The sequence below is a fragment of the Anoplopoma fimbria genome, chromosome 8 (assembly GCF_027596085.1).
Source record: "Anoplopoma fimbria isolate UVic2021 breed Golden Eagle Sablefish chromosome 8, Afim_UVic_2022, whole genome shotgun sequence".
In the NCBI taxonomy this organism is placed as follows: Eukaryota; Metazoa; Chordata; class Actinopteri; order Perciformes; family Anoplopomatidae; genus Anoplopoma; species Anoplopoma fimbria.
The window spans coordinates 6,330,360-6,348,939 of NC_072456.1; positions in this window are offsets into that span (position 1 = coordinate 6,330,360).

The following is an 18,580-nucleotide window of genomic DNA, read 5'->3' on the forward strand; positions in this document are numbered from 1 at the left end:
CACGTCCCACAATCACATTCAAATCATTCAGTTTATTATCCCAATCTATCCATGTTAATGACTCTGCTGTGTAACATACTGATTATTTCACCAGCCCCGAGATGAGAGGAGCAGTGTGTGTGTGTGTGTGTGTGTGTGTGTGTGTGTGTGTGTGTGTGTGTGTGTGTGTGTGTGTGTGTGTGTGTGTGTGTGTGCCTACAGAGTCAGGACGTTTTGGACAATATTGAAAAAGATTTTTTGGACGCTTGATATATTTTTGGAAAGTGAGGAGACAAGATTCTTGGAAAGTCAAAACATAAAAATGGGATCAATCGGTCAATTGAATACGTTTTAGAATGGGGGGACATTTTTGGAGAGTACAGACATTTTGGAAATTCAGAAAACAAAATTGTAAGTGTGGGCATAATTGAAAAGGGATGACATTTCGGGAAAAGAAGTGTCAACTTTCTCTGGCAGATCATTTGATCTATGTTTTGCATCTGTATGGTCCATTTAGTCACGTTTACATTAAATCCTTTAAAATAAAGAACAACGTGAGGGTTGACACCATTACATTATCCACATTACCCCCCCCCCCCCCCAGAGTGTACAGACACGTGCACACACACGCTGCTGAAGAACACATCAATACAAGATCAACCTCCCATCAGGTACATACCTTGAAACCCGATGTTTCTACCAACACACACACACACACACACACACACACACACACACACACACACACACACACACACACACACACACACACACACACACACACACACACACACACACACACACACACACACACACACACACACACACACACACACACACACACACACACACACACACACACACACACACACACACACAGTGTCAGGGAATCTCTCTCTCAGGGGACAAACGAGGATTCACCGGCCTAACAGACGCTGTCTTTCTTCTTCCTTCCTCTCCTTTCATCTCTCTCCACTCCTGATTTCGCTCCCTCACCACTTTAGTGGTCTTTTCCATCCCCGCTGAGGTTTCCACATTGAATCAAAACCTCATCTCACCGGCTGTACTGAATCCAGTTGGGGATTCCCACACCGACACCGAACAGTAAAACCTGGCTCTCTTCACAAGACAACGACAGAAAATCCGACTAACAGCCCTCCAGGGTCCAGGTCTCAGAGGAGGTTTAGGGGAACGGCCAAACAAACAAAGATAATTTGCAGGTCAACACACTGAACTTTTAGTCTTTTGCATTTGCGAACACATATGAAACTTGTGAATCCTTCTGTAGAGCAGTCAGCTGGGACAGTTTAATATTTGGCTGGATGTGTGTGTTGAGGGATGGAAGGTAACATATATTTATTTCATATTAGTCCTTAGATTTGATAGAATACTGCATCCCACTGGCTCAGCACAGTTATACAGGTATAATTTCTCTCAGGACCAAGTATCACTTTTACCAACTGATAGTGGTCTGCAGCTCACTATTTTGATTATCCATTAACCATTAAATGTGTTAGCCATGCTAGCGGCATCCAGTGGCTCTATGGAAAGGCAATTCTGTCAGCAGTTGAACAATTTGGCTCAGACTGAAATAACTCAATAGCAATTGAATGGATTGCAATGGGATTTTGCACAGATATTCATGGCCCCCAGAGGATTCATTGTAATGACTTTGGTGATTCCCTGACCTTTCCTCTGGCACAGCCGGCTGGTCAAAGTTTCTACTTATTCAGTGAAATATCTCAACATCTACTTGATGGATTTCGCGGAAAATATTTTACAGATAATCATTGTACCCAGGGGATGTATCCTCCTAGCCCTGACGTTTGGAATTTTTGGTCCATCCACCACTTTGGTCTAGACTGAAATAACTCAAAATAAACTCTTGATGAAGGTTTAGTTTGTTTTTTATTGGATTTGTTTGTTTGTTTGTTTGTTTGTTTTTATTGGATAAGTTTATCTTTATTTAGTTCAGCATTACTCCTTTCTCTATCTATTTTGCAAGGGCACTGTTGGATCATCCTTTGCTTAGCGACGCCCAAGACAATTGTGACTGGTTTACAGAAATACAGACAAGCCACAGCGTTTCTTTCCCCCCTATACCACAATGTGGTAATTTGTGGAACCAGACCTTTGTTGACTTTGCAAGGCTAGTTTTTGGTATGACAACTTTAATATCTCTTTAGTCTGTGTTTAGTGCTTATTCTTGTGTTTCTGCAGGCCTTTGTCTTTGTAGCAGTGATCCATCGCAATTAGCGGACTTAGCTCAATGCTCATGTTCCAGAGACTTATGTAACAAATACTCTTTAAAGCGTTGCTATTGTTTTATATCCCAAATGGATGTCTTTATCCATACAATGCAAACACACACACGGACAGTTCTGCACAGGGCCAAACATATAAATATATGCAGGGCACATTTCATACCACACACTATGACAACAGACAAACATTAACAGACAAAGGGGTGACGCAGCTTTTCATTTGATCAGATGAAGAATTAAATGTGAGTTTCATTTTACAGCTGCCCTCTGATTCTCTCAGTGTTGTGGCATAATAATAAAGATATCGTACGTTGTTTGGAGGCCCTTTGGGGAGACTTTGTTCCAGCTTCCATGTCGTGTATTTTGAACATTATCAAAATGTGGCTGCATGTTTGTAATGGTGTGTTTGTTATTTATGTTTGTTCGTTTGTCTGTTTGAAAGTTGTATGCCTGGAAGGCGTCATGAGAAGTTAAATCAGCTTTATGAATAAACAGACACCGTGAAACGAACGATTATCAACACGCAGTGATTCAGGTTGAAGTGATGAATTGGCCATTTATCAAAGTAGATTTTAAGTCAATTAATAATCATATTCATAAAGCGTTGATAACATTTTATACTTGCTGCTATCCTGGTGGAAATTTTCTACTGTCATAATCTGCCTCTGTTACAGGAGGATAACGTCTACATTTTGAATCCCAGAACAGAGCACCCAAACTTTTGAATCTCCTGAAGACTTTAAGATTTGTGCTGCAATTCAGCCCTTCATGCAACAAAGGATTTCCACCAACTGCTTTCTCAATGCTTTGACAGCATGCTAGGACTAATAAGATGTACTGCTGGATGGTAACAAAGTTATCATCTTTTTGTCTTGGTTAAAATGATAAGTGGTTAGATTTATACGGACTGGTAAAGTATCAGATACTCATTTTTCTTATGGAAAAGAGACAGAAAATAGACAGAAATCCAAGGAAATTGTTTTTCTTTCGAGAAAGATAGACGAGAGAAAACCCACAGAGTTAGAGAAGCTAGCTATATAAAGGGGGGGGTTGGTGCCCAGCTCTCCATAGGATCCATATCATTTTCCCAAACAAAGAAAGCGACCCCTGCCACCTTGATTCCATTTCCTGTTGTCTAATAAAATCAGGGCTGACCCCGGCTAGTCCATTGTTAAAGGTTATCATCCTCCACTCTTCCCTCTGCTTTACCCCTCACCCCTCCGCCACCCACCCAAACACTCAACGCACATGACCACCCCTCCACCCCCCCTCATCATCCTCATATACATCAGCCCAGAGGGACTGGTCCTGATATTTACACAAAGACCAGAAGACGCTGCACGCCTGCTGCGCCAGCTGCACTCACAGGGGAAAAAAAAAAAATTCTGTACACAAGCGTCAAGACATTAAATAGGAATGGGAGCTTACTGCGCTCTCATATTTAGAACAGGTTATGGGACACTGAGGAAGGCTTGGGGGAAATGACTATCTCCCTACACACCGTCCTCGGTCTTACATTTGAGCAAATCACCCCCGAGTGTGCAACAGTCTGGCTTTACTGAAAACAGGTTGTGCCTTTTTCAAAGGGACTTTGATCAAAGGATAACAGTACAGAAAGATGAAAGTGTAATGGTTTAACCCAAAACGGTTTCAGTTCCAAAAGTAAAGATTCAATGTATTATAAATGCTTAGACTCTTCCTACATGATTCTCTAAAATATTAAAAACAGCCTTACCGATGTTAAAATATACTGATTCAGCACATTCAAACCCTTCTGTCATTATGCTGATAGAAAAAACTGAATTTGGGCAACATTAATACATTTGCTGTTGCAAACTAACTATACATAAACGAGTTAGAGTCCCAGCCACAATTAATAGTGTGTATATGGTCAGGATATTTGAAATGGTGGGCTAATGATGAGCAAAAGATTAGCGCTAAGTTAACAGCCAATATCTGCAGTAATATTTGAATGGTTGAATGGATTCTGCCAAATAAAATTAAAAAAATTGAAATACATGTTAGCTTCACCACTGACGGACAGCCAACTTCATAAGCCAAAAAAACATTGCTACAACAAGTGCGTCCAAGCAGTGTGCATTTTAGTGTCTCCGTCGTCGTCTGTGCTACTTGCAGCGAGGTTCTGTATTTGGTTGTGTCTTATATTTGCAGCATTTCTTCTAAATTGTATGCATGTGCTAGTGAAAAGAACTTCCTAATTTGCTTTGCGTTGAGCACACAGGGCCACCATAGGTAATGCTCAACTCTAAAGTTGGTTCTACAACCCATATCTATCTTTTAACGTGACAATGCTGCAGCTCTTTTCCCCCCTCAGAGTGGGTAAACACCGGAGGGACTTTCTCTCTTGACGGCAGCTCGGCAGATGTGCTTTGTTCAGCAGACATACCAATCCTTTGGACATGAGGACACGACTCGGTCTCTCCAGTTCGGGCTGAAACCTGCAGAGCCGAGAGCATCTTGACACGAAACAATCTGTTCAGATTAAAGACGGGCGCATCATGTGCGACTACGGTCCCTTTTCTCTCAGAAAAGTTATGCTCCGCACTGAAGCATTCATAATGAGGCATATGTTGTGTATACGTTCGGACATACACACGATTTTTCTACATTTACAGCCGGGACAGGCAGGCTGGCAGGTGCATCTGCTTCTTGTGGAAGACACGCTGCACTGATTGGCTGAGTCAGCACAACCCTCTGACAGGTACATGGATAGCTGTCCGCCAGCTTATTTAAAAATACAAAGACAAAACACAAATGTGCAGTATCTCAGGACTAGGCTGTGTCCAGCAAAATAGAGCAATGATACATGCACCTGCAAATGCATTACGCTTGCATAAATGATGCACATATACAGTGTGTGCATGCGTAGACGCACATGCACACACAAAGACAGTGAAGGGATGCTCATTTCTCAAAGCTGTGTCAAAGGTCGAGAAGGACTAATGAAGTAAAAAGTTCAAGGTGAAAGAGAGCGAGAGGCAGAAAATAGGCAGCGAGAGAGATGTATTGTTGAGTTAAGAGCCGAGAGAGGAGCTTGTTACCAGAGATAGACAGATATGTGGCAGAAGGTGGGAATGTTTCAGAGAGAAATGCAGGAAAGGAGACACGGATGATCTCAAGAGCAAGTGACAGGAAAGAGTAGAACAAAGAAGGGGACAAAGAGAAGGAATCTGAGCACAGATGGAGAGTATGAACCCATCAAGGTCAGCTGATGTGATTTAACACGTCAGAAAGGGACAGTCTCTTCTGTCCTTCAATCATCTCTCCATCCCTCTATCCTCCCTGGTACTGCCAGGCTTTAATGCCATCCTTTTGGCACTCACACAACATTTCGGGCGCGATGAGAGCCATTCATTAAGGGGGGAGTGCTTTTGTATGCAGCCACAGCTACCTTGCGATCACCTCCACGGCATCCCAATTACCTCTGGTCTAATTGATGTTAGATTTATTAAAGTTAATGAGCCAACTGGCCATCTGTTGAGCAGCCGATGCAGCGCAGGGGACGATCGGCGGCTAGGGCAGAAGACGCATGGCAGAAAAAGCTGCAAGGACAGATCTGTCTCGCGCTGGAGGGGGAGGGAAAAAGCTTAGAGGGGAGACAAAGAGATTCACTGCCAGCTCTTTTACTCTCTCTCTCTCTCTCTCTCTCCCATATGTCTTGCATCCTTTTTATCGTGTTCATATTTCAACTATATGGCTCTATATATGGCGCGTATATATATGGCATATGATTAACGGCCCTCAACCGGCTCTGTATGTCCAATAAATCACAAACATATATTTTTTACAGACTTATATACTTCTCGGAGCCAGAGATGCAATTTTAATATCAGATAGCAGTTCTGCTGCTGGTCAGTGTATATTTTATTTTGTCTCTTTTGCCCAGTGGCAGCCTGTTGGGGATGCTCTTAAGTCCCTTTATTGTGGCTTCATCCTCTAGTGGCTTTTCAAAGGCTTCTGAGACTCCGGAGGGCACAAATTGAACTGTATTTGTGTGCATATATATATTTTTTGTGTATATTTGTCATATGCATGCGTTTCAATAAGCAGATTCCTCGCTCTCAGAGTAACACGTTTATTGTACGTATGCATGTGCAAACTGCTGCCTGCAGGAGCGGCTACACTATTTAGATAGCGTTATTAATCCCAAGAGCAGATGTCAGGTGCAAGGATATGAAAATCTGTATGACAGGTGTGTGCTGTCACCGATTACCCATTTTGTCACATTTATCTATTGGCCAAATATAGCAGCCACCTCTTCCCCGCCTTCTCTATCCAACACCCCATCACATCCAAAAAGAGATAAAACATCTGGGCTGAGAACCCGCAGTAGTTATAAATTATCGCCTCCAGCTGCTTTTTTTCCCCCGAGCACATGGATCCAAGTCCCAAGGTCAAAAAGTTAAAGGAAATTGGAGAAGAAATGGAAAATTTGGTGTGACAGCGCTATTTTCTCACAGCACCCTGCTGTGTAATTAGAAGTGTTGCAGTCTGCATTTGGCTCTCAATTCAGGCTCCATGAATTAACTTAATAAATCCCCATGGGGAAATTGGAAGGAGCTGATGGCCTTGGTAAGTAAATATCCTCAAGAGGCTAATATCAATTGTCACTAGGTGCCTAAAAGACATGTTTGACTTCACAGTAACAAACCTACAGGAGCTTGAGCACATTAAATACCTATATTAGTTATTTTCATTGGGTTAAATTCAATATGTGTCGATAGAATGTACTATATATGTAATACTTGAGCAATCTGTGTTTTTCAAGCATCCGCCACTAGCTCCCATTCAGTCTTTGTGTTTGGGGGGGGGGGGCTATTTCAACACGTACTCATTCCAAACTCGTCTGATGCTTGGACAGGCCCCCTTTGTATGACTTTCTACTGGGTAGCCAAGTCTGCCAAATTCTGGGTTCTTGAATGACATATCTGAAGAAACAAGCTCGGGCTCATTCATTTCATTTTGTTATTCTAAAAAAGCCTCCGGACAAAGGCAATGCAATATGATTATATTCATAAAACTGCCATGCTATGAATTGGATTTTACGAGTCATTAGTATCTGATGAATAAAACACAAAGAAACAGCTGATGCCAATTAGCTAATTGAAGCTCAATGTAGGTGCTCCGCTTCTAGCTAATACCATGCTCCATTTGCAAGAGGTCTTTTCAGTTCTGACTAAAAACTGCTCCACGTAAGAGAGTACAGTTAGTGGCCAACCTAGATAGCTTACAAACCAGCCAGCTCGCTTAGCAGGCTGTCATGGCTGGTGGCTGCTAGCATGGTGCATTGACCAGCTAGCTCGCCAGCGCACCGACTAACCCTGCAAATAATCACATATCACCAAGCTTCAATCACTACCTGTTCACATAACTTAATTTGCTTAGCCACTTTCACGTGAGACAAGAGAGCAATATTAATGCTCAAAATCTGACACGATCAAATAACCCTGCTTTTGCAAGAGGATATTTTTTTGTTTTGGACAAACCTTAAGTTTTTTTTCTTTGGTGTATAAACACCTAAATCATTGTGTTTATTACCTTAGAATGAGCCTTTTACATCTACATACAAAGGGGGTGCTCATGTTGGAGCTCACTATGTTGCACCGCCATGTTTCTACAGTAGCACAGAACGGACAAACCAAACACTGGCTCCAGATAGAGCTATTCATGTTTATACGCTTGGCACCCAGGAGACGTTTCAGCTGGTTGTAATCAGCAACCTCACTACTATAGATGCTGGGCAGATCCTGCACTCTGGCCCTTTAAGTATTACTTTCATTTGGTAGATCAGGACACTTGTTTTTTTATTGCACACAGTGTAAAACAACACATTGTTGCTATATTGTGTTTCCTTGGTGTGCTCACGTGCTGTTCATGTGGGTTGACACGGGTGTTCATTGCAGCTGAGGTGTGTAGCAGTGTCCTACACCTCTGAACTGCTACTGTAGTGAGCAGCGGTACTGTATGTGGGTGATTATCTGCCCCGAGGCAGTTTATACAGAGTCTCCCATGTGACAGCCTGCTGCCATTTGATCCATGTGAAAAACATGGGCACATACTGCGACTGTAATATCCACCTTAACAAGTTTATAACAGAGCCTTATTTTCTTTCAAGAAGTGAAACAACCTCCCAGTAAAATCATTTATCTTGATTCTAATACAGCTTGTATTAGGATTTTTAGTGCAGCGAAGTCTGTTTTGAATATACTGTCCACAAGGTTACATCAAATCATGACAGACCATAATGATGAATTTCAGGAATTTGCCCCCATCAGGAAAATGTTATGCTGTTTGTCATACAAGTACAGTACGTTGGGCAAAATGTCAATGGTTGACAGATCATTCTCTGGTAACAAAGGAATATGTTACCAAATTCAACAGTATGGTCCCTTTATCTATTTAATAATATTCTGGACAACAATTGAAACCTAGAGACAAACAAGTACTTTTTTGCTCAAATAATACTTCCTGGTCCCTGTTATTGTTAGTTTGCGTTATTTTATTCAAACAAAACTTTATTTAGGAACATATGTAAACACAACATAAAGTTTAATAAGACAGGACTTTAAACTTTAGATTTACAGTGTTCTTTAAAAGGTGTATATTCTCCCGAAAAAAATGCAATTAATCAAATTACCGAACTGATTAACATGCAGTGACTTTTTGGGGCCCCTCTGGGACCGTGGCAGTTGCCTGCTTTGCCCAGTTGGTAATCCAGCAAGTAATCTGTTAATATGATTAATTAATTGTCAGTTTTCTTTTATTATGCATATATTGATGACAATACAGGGACAATATAGGGGAATTCAAGCCTTTAATGTTGTAGTCATTTGATTACAATAACTGAATTTTGGAAGGCAGTGCTGAACGACCAGATTTGTCATCGGAAGACTTGTAATAATCATGTCAGAAAGCAAATTCAGTATACCATCACTCTATTTCATTTTATACATTGAAGGGAAACTGAAACATGTCTCGGCCCACTGAGCCACCCAGACGCCAGCCTTTATTGTTCAAAGAGTTGAGGGGTCATTGCTTTATGGAGGGCGACATGGGGGACGCTGTCTACTCCAGCTGGGCCTAATGATAACCATGCGAGCACATGAAAGTCATTCTACTCTGTAGTCCACTGCAGTCCCATCCTGTAAATTGTGGTTAAAGGTATAAAAAAGAGAGAAGGGGCAATTTCCCTGGAATCCTCCCTTAATGTGGGACAAAGCCATGGAGGACGCTACAGGGATGAGATTTAAGTCCCACCTTTGAACTTGTGTTTGGGTAACAAAAGGGAAAATGGCAAATGCAAACTGTGAAGGGGGAGAGAGAAAATGAGGATGGCATAGATAGAAAGAGGATGGAAAATTAGAATGATTGAGGGAAGTGACAGGGGATGCTGCAGATGAGAGAGGCGTAGGAGGAAGAGAGGGAGGCAGCCGATCAAATTTTATGGTTGACTTATCCCTTTCACAGCCCCTTGAAATAGCCAAACAATTTACAATCATCCAAAGCATTAACCTTTCACGAGCCAGAGGGACTCATTGTCCATGATGCCGCGATGAGGCGCTTTGCATGCCTGATGAAACGTCGCAGGGAAATAACTCATTCAGCGGGCAAAACAAAGAAATGGAGAGGAAGAGAAGGAGCAGGAAAGGGAGAGGGTTGCATTAGCTGTGGAGGAGAAGGAGAGAGGGAGACTCGCTTGAAGGAGGACAAGGAGTGATGTTTTCGAGTGGCTTTTGTTAGGGAAGGCCGATTGGCTCGTGCATCAGGGTGAGGGATGGCAGGGGAGGCTTCGCTGTGGCTTCGCTGCCCTCCGCGGTCCGTGCTTAACGTTTTCTTTTTCAGGTGAGGGGGGAGGAGGTGGGAGGAAGTCCAGAGTTCCAGTGGGAGAGGGGAAGCGTTAAGAGCACAAGAAGCTGGCTTGATTCCCATCTCGTGGCGGGGAGCCAATGTCCATGCTATTTACTGCATGACAGCCTCCCATATCTCCATCAATCCCCAACACAAGCCGGAAAACGGGAATGGGGGGCTGAAGGGCCGAGATTGACAGAGTGAGTGTGTTGGTGCGTGTGAAAAAGGAAGAAGGAAAGGAGGAGGGAAAAGGACCAAGGAAACGAGGGAGCGCAAACAAAGTAGGAGAAAGAAACGGATGATGGAACATCACAAAAGAAAGAAAAAAGGTCTTCGTACAGAAGGTCCACTATTTGGACCCTCAAAACAGGCTGAAAACGTACTCAAACTTGAAATAAAGAAATATGGTTTCAATAGCCTGAACCCTGTGAGGTATGAGAGGATACCTTGATCAATCCTATCGAAAAATAGTCCCACGGATAATTAAATGAGGAAAACAAACAGACCCGAGCAGGGAGAGAACACCAACATGCATTGATGTTCCACCGATTAACACACAGCGGCGGTCAAAAAGATCAGCAAACATGTCGTGTTTCATGCATTTCACGGTTCACACTCTTTGATTTACATCATCAATCATATTTTTCTGCTGCTGTGATTATGATGCAGAACCAGGACTGAGTAATGAGCCCCCGCCTCTCCCTTCAAATGTCTTTTAGTATTTAGATTTTCCATTTCGTAAGTGTGAGTATATTGGAGTATTGCTTTACTCAACTGCTTTATTAGCATTCAGTTGTATTCTACTGCAAGTGTTTTTTTCCAACATGAAGGTCAAAAACACTGGTTCAAAGACATTTTAAGACTCATTTTAGCGTGTTGAATCCGGAAGAAAAGACTGGTGGACAAATACTGTCAGATATACACTAAGATTTATTATTCTAGTTTTAGCATTAAAGTGGTGGACTTTGGTCATTCTGTATGTCATGGGTCCAATTTGTCTTCATAATTTAATGAAGAAAAATATATATATATAACTTGGTGCTTATTTAAGGGTAATAGAGACAAAGATCAGACTGATTTTGTTTGTTTAAATGTCTGTTTGTTGCTAATTTCCAGAGCAAGTTTACTTTGATCAACTTGGGTATTGAACATATTTGACACAGATCAAAGACTGATAGCAATAGAATCTGACCCCATTGGGACCAGATTATACTTAACATCATTAAGACCTGGCGCGGCTTTGGTTCAAGGTCCAGTCTTGATTACTAGGTAGACCACTTGTCCGTGCCCACTTTATCTGAATTAAAATAACATTCATCATTAATTGCTCTTACATAGAAATCTAAGAGACATGTAACAGATTAGAAGGCGTCAAGGTCCTTCTGTAAGTACATCGGAAGCAGTGAGGACAAGGGAATTAAAGTTTCTGAACTCCAATCTGTTAGCGCTAACTGCCAACTTATTAGACTTGAATTACGCTAATTATTAGAACAGATACAATTAGAGTAGCGGAGACAAATTGAGATAAAGACGAGGGGGGAAATGGATTGATAAGCGAGAGAGAAAGAAGAGACAGAGACCAAGGGGAGAGACAGAGAAAGAGCGGGAGATAAAGAGGCAGAGAGGCTGCATACAAATGACCCCTTTTAGCTAATTAGCAGCACCGCTAAGAGCCCTGGGAGAATTGGCCCCTATATGCCGCTGCTGCACAGTGGCCCTATAGGTGCCGAGATCAAGCCCGTGGCCACAGGGGCTCATAAGCAATGTGTGTCATCGCAGGATACCATCAGTCATAGAACAAAGGAGGCACACGGGTCAAAGGCAACGATACGCCGCTGCACACTGCTGCTCTTCTTCTCTTCCTCCTCTTTTTCCCGTCCTTCACTTAATTTTCCATTAACCCCTTCCTCCTCATCCCCCTTTTTCTTCATCTCCTCTTCCCCCTATTTCTTCCAGTCTTCCTCGTAGCCGTCCTGGTCCTTTGTGTGTGAGTCAATTAGCCAGCCCCTTTAGTTTTTGATTTATGGACCGGGGACCTCCTATGGCCTAATGGATTGCTGTGAATTAATATGCAACGCTTATGAGTGTGCGTGATAAATTAAAGTGCAGGAGACACAATAGAGGTCACCGAGGTACCACTCTCTATGCCGACGGCGGTTGAATCGGCGCCACTCCGGCCCCCAATTTTCATCCCTCACTCGAAAAGAAATTATCAATTTGTAATGTCAACATAATGGATGAGGAACAATAATAAAGTGACTGCTTTGCTCGTTTGGATGAAGTCTTTCAATATCACTTGCCATGTGGAAATAATTAGGCAGGTCGTAAAGATTGGGAGCGCCGATTGTTATTGTCTGAACAAAAAAGGCATCATTGGATGTCAGAGCGACGCGTTCGGAGGAGATTCATCAGCTCGTATTTCCCCCCCCCGCCCTTGTTGACTGAGGACAACAACAAGGAGATTAGAGACTCATCATGCCTCAGAGGGGGCGGTGGGGGGGGTTGCAGGGAAGAGAGGTCAGGTTAGGTGCAAGAATACATCACCATCATCACCCTCATCATCATCATCATCCGACTTTTGTAACACACGCGCTCTATGACCAGAGGCTATTTACGCCAATCCAAAGTCAAGAGGCCTCGTTCTGGTGGTTTATAGTTCACGGGGTCGTGAACTCTGCGGTCTATATCAGAAAGCGTCTGTCAGCGCCCTGCTGCACACACACATACACACACACACACACACACACACACACACACACACACAAGGCAGTGTATCATCATGGTCAGGTGAAAACCTTTCATCTTCACAATGTCAACATTTCAGGCACTAAGAAAAACGACCATGTCTTTCAGCACAAAGCACATATGTGAGAGGGTTTTCACACAGCTCAGAGGAACTCTCTGACAAAACGTTAGTGGTTTCTGGCGAATCGTAACCATCAGAACGGGCCCTTCTATACCTCCCTACAAATAAAAAGAATACTTACTAGAAATATGGTCGTCCCTGGCCACTTTTATGTTGTATGCAAAACATAATGTTACTGCTCCATCTGCAAAAATGATGTTGTTCAAGTTATGCACACGCATGCGCTGTCGGGGGGCAGTCACTTTAAGAAAAACAATCATTCAACAAGTGTGTGGAAAGAAAATGCAACCAGTTCAACGATATGCAACACTGAAGCAAAACCAGCAATAAAAATGTCAAAGTTTCACTCACCAGTGACGTTCACTTGAAGACGAAATACTAATACTTTTAATCATTTCATAATATCATCTCCACCTGCGACGATATCCTGTCCACCTGTTGCCATTTTCAGAGTCGGCTATCAATCGCTAATTAGCACTAAGCTAGGTTTCGTGTCTTCTAGAATAGCCTGGAGCCGGGAAAATTCTGAGAGAATACGCCCACTGGCTACAAATCCAAATATGATTGGTTGATCAAACTGTCAATCCAAACGCACGCTCTCATTACGTTCAATTGTCAGGGGATTCTATCAAGGAAATAGAACACCCTGGATGGAGGATATTCTACCCAGAGACACGTAGAGAAAATATCTGATTGGTTGCATTTTTGCGCAAAGCATGGACGGAAAACAACAGAAAAAGTTGGCATAATTTTGAATTTAATTTTTTTTATTTATAGAATGAATTAGATATGTATATTATTTTTTTTATCTGAGGATTCTAAGGCCTTCTCTGAATACCTTGAAGGCCCTGACATTTCGCCACTGCTGTTTACAAAGAAGACCATTCCCCGTAATTATGAATTTTAGCTCTCAATGCACTTAATTCTTTCCCTGGGATCTGTAATTTCCGAGGGAGATCTTGAATTTTCTCCCTTAAATACCGTGAGCGATAAGGTCAAACCCGTCTCCTTTTTGCTTATAAACCTTTTTAAATAGAAGGAAACTTTTTTTTATTTGTGTTATTACATAAAATGTTCTTAGTGAATCAAAATGCTATTTGACTTCCTGTCATAGCCGCTTGTGGCAACTAAAGCATGATTCATATTTTTTGTGGCAACTCAGAAACATCTTGGTTAAGGTTAGAGAAAGATGGTTCTAAAAAAGAACCATAAGCAAAGTGTTTTTATAGCCTTGACCCAGTGGCTCTAAAGCTTTTTTTTGCTTGTGACCCCTTAATATGACCTCTCGTGGTAGGTTGCATGTCTGGTGTCAGCAGTTCAATCAAAGGTGGATTTTCTCATCTCATGAAAGAAATGACATACCCATACAACACAACTGCATTGTAAAGTACTTTTTGTGGGAAAAGTATTTTGGCGGTGATTATGCTTGCTTCTGTCAAACCACAAATAAGTTTCAAATAAGTTCACAGAAGTCTGCATGGAGAGGAGGGCAGTGTATGAGTCAAAAAGCAAAGGACTTTCACCCAGGAGACTACTGTTCATTTCCTAGGTGAACCAATCCTTTTTGTTGCCTAAACGTTACCAGGTTTTGTTTCGTTTCAATTTATAACGTTTACCATGTGTTTCAAGCTGATTAAAACGGCGACGGTAGTCTGGTTGTATGGGAACATAAATTTGTAGGAGATGGGGTTGTTCTTAGGAGACAAGGAGTCAGTATCGCCTGGTAGTTGGGTTAAAGTAGTCAGGCTGTGAGAGATGTTTTACTGGAGAGATGAAACATGTCAACGGTCGGAAATAGGGCAGTTGACGAGTTGACACGCATCGTGCTGATGTGTGGGCTTACATAACGGGGTCCGGGGTGAGTGATGCCCTCTAAAAGTTTAAAGGTTCGTGGCACCCTGTTAGCTAAGGGATGTAAGGTGCCAACCGTGAACCGTAACGCCCCTCCTTTCCAGGTGTGTCTGGGGACAAATGTTGTATTTCTTTCCCCATCTTCCCTTATATAAAATATTAGTATATTGCTTGGACTATTTAGTCATTTCAGGTTATCATGTGCACATTTTAGGGAGTTTTAATAATTGTTATCAAACCCAGTGTCAGAAAAAATGCATGGAGTGCAGTGAAAGACAACATGGAGTTGTAAGAGACTCTCATCCGTCAACAGCAAATTGTAGCTGCTAAAATCATCCCTCATTTCCAAACTGATTACCGTGAGTCACAGGTTTCTAAGAGCTTTTAATGAGCATTAGGACCATTAAAGCTGCTGAGCACATACTGGATGATATTATATCAGCCTTAAAATCAAGTTAAAGGATGAATCAATGCTCACATGGGATTTGCAAGGTATACTTGTAATTGCAGCAGCCTCAGCAGCAGTATAGATGCGTAACTGTGGCAGCTGCCCTGGGGGGCCACAGATAATACTCAATCTAACCGACCTCATTAAGGGACCCTTGTTTTTTACCTTCTCCATCTCACCCGAGATCTCCACAGCCCCGGCGCCTGACTTCATCAGAGGTGATGAAAAAGCACACGTCTAATCATTTCTTTTTTCCACGCGCCGCGGCCACGGAGTGTGTGTGCGTGCGTGGACGCCGGGCAGATATTATTAACGGTTTAATGGATAACGAAGCCTGACAGGTGGTGCTCTCGCCGAGATTAAGGACCGGTGGGTTAATGACGGTGTGGGTGAGATTGTCATAACTCACAATAAGGCCATTAAAGTGATATTACTGAGAAAGACTTCAGCTGATACGGGTTCAACTCTCCAACAAGGTGGCATTGGGAGGAGGACTGCTGCCATTTTTCAGAAGAGTTTTTTTCTCTCTCTCTCGCCTGCAGCTTGGTATAAATGGGCTTTGACTCAAGACAAATCTTAGGAAGAAATAAGATATGAGACAAAGAAAGACACTGTAAGCTCTCGCTGCTGCATTAACCCATAAATACTGGGGTAAGGATTCAGGAAAAAAAAAACACCTATAATGAAATATGAAGTTAGAGCCTTAGATTGCTATTATTTAGACATTCTAAAGCTGATTGGCGTTGAAATGTGACTAAAAATGTACCAGTGAATGAACAGCATCAGGAGGTGGTGAGGTAGTCCAGCGCAACATTTTGTTTAGTTTATTAATTTATTTTCTCTCACTTCCTCCTGGACAAAGAAAAGCACATTCCTCCACTCAGATAAACACTCATCACCAGTTGATGCTGCAGGACAACAACGAAGAGAGGAGGCCCTGCAGTTCACTACCCCCCTCTGGTGGTCAGCAGGGGCCACTGCAGTGTCCAGGGGGCCAAAGGAACAAAGGAAGGAGAGGTGGTACAATAGAGAGGACAGCAGGAAGCAGAAACACAGCCACAGAGCACGGGCGACGGTCCAAAGTGATTACTGTTGCAGTATTTTTTTGTTTTAATGAACGTAAATTAGATTAATAGACTTTAAGTCTACATTTCTTATTGCGTCAATAACTTCACAGGTTGCATAACAATAACAATTGAAAACACTGCCTACAGATGACTTTTTTTGTTTTAAAATGAGAATCATTTCATAGGCGTCCTAAAATGTGCACTTGATGGCTTCAATTGTGCTTCAAAGGCTGAGGCTAACGCTTCATGCTCCGGGCAAAAAGTGAGCGCGAGATAAGGCATTTAGCATGCAGACTGATATATTGTTGTGTTACTTTTATAACATCAAAGTAACACAACAATATAAACTTGAATTGTTTAGATAGTTTATTGTTTTTATGAAACATGTCTCTGTGCTCTGGTATGCAAAATCAATTTCCATAGCGGATCAGTTGTGGCCAATTTTTACCAACAAGATGGAAATAGTAGATCGGACGAAAGAAATAGCCATTATCAGGATGAGAAACATCTGTTACTTTCGTCCCGATCAGGAAGGCCAGCAGTGTGCTGGGGTGTCCACTGGATACGGTGGAGGTGGTGGGAGACAGGAGGATGATGGCCAAGCTGTCATCCCTGATGGACAACACCTCCCACCCCATGCAGGACACCCTGGCAGCTCTGTGCAGCTCCTTCAGCCACCGGCTGCTTCACCCCCGGTGTGTGAAGGAGAGGTACCGCAGGTCCTTCCTTCCTGCTGCTGTCAGGCTGCACAACCAACTCTGCTCCCAGCAGACCACATGACCACATGACAATAATAATTTCATGACAATAAAAACCTGTGCAATACATTACACATTACACTGTGCAATAATAGTTAAAAAAGTTAAAATAGTTGTGTTTTTTTTCTCTGTCTGTAAATATAATATTTCAGTTATTGTTGTTTTTCTACTGTTTTTTTATTGCTTATTTATAATACTTGTTTTATTTTATTTTTCATTTTTTATTTTTTATCTTGTCTTCTTCTACTATGTCTCTTGTGTGCACTCTACGCTGTTGTAAGCCTGCAAATTTCCCCACTGCGGGACTAATAAAGGATTATCTTATCTTATCTTATAATGACTCCTGAGTGGCTTAACTAATCTGTCAACTGATCTGATTATGACTCTGACACATGAAACAATAAACACAACAAGGGAGTGAACTTATTCTCTGTGATCCAAAACAGCTTTCGTGGTAAATCACTGTGACAGCTTTACGTAACTGTGCGATTTTTCTTAATTCTGGTAAGTCTTGAGTGCTTTACACGCTGACGTAGTTAAGACATATTAGACTTGTATGTTCTCAGAGAAAATCCCTGCTTAACTTTGATGCTGCCTATCAGGCTCCCCCCTGCTTTCTCAGGTGACGTTGGCCGGTGTTGTGAAGTATAATGTTCCCAAAATCCAATACAGAGAATGACAGAACTGCTAACTTTACACAAAACCTAGATAGCATCCAGGACCAGCTTCTCTTCAGTGGGGAAATAAAACACAATGGATGTGTTACCCTTGAACAGTCGTTCTTGTGCAGTGAATCTGTGTCACTGTGTACCTGCAGGGGTCAGAGCTGCTACTCGAGCTCCTCTCCTCTGCACCTGAACAACATCCACCTGCTGTCACCTATATCCTTCGGAGCCACACCCATTCCTCTGCTCACTCCACTCATCAGATTACTGATCTCCGGCACAGGCTTGTACCTGCGTGGACATTGTCGCTAAACGGATATATATTTAGGCAGAGTAGTCTTTGCACTCACGTCCGCACATCTGGAAACACCTTAGGAACCTTAGGTCAGCTTTGTTTTCTGAAACGCAGGACTGCTAAGCTGGTTTGAATCTGCTCTACTTTGGATATAAAGAAATATTAGCACACTAAAAGGTATTTGTTTATCCGGTTGCTTCATGTCCACATGTAAATGCATCAAACTTTCCTTTCTGTTCTGGTTCTCCCTCTCCTATAGATTCTCATTAACAGATATCTTTACAGTTTCTCACAGCAGTGTGTGTTATCATTAAGAGTCATTGTCAGCAATGTAATTTTCACAGTAATTTCTCTGGGATGTGGGCTGGATGTAATAGCAAAGCATGCGTGGGAAGATTGTGTGTGTGTGTGTGTGTGTGTGTGTGTGTGTGTGTGTGTGTGTGTAAGTGAGAGATAGTAGGTCTCCACTGATGAATGAAGAAATCCAATAATTTATCTTCTTTTTATTACAGATTAAA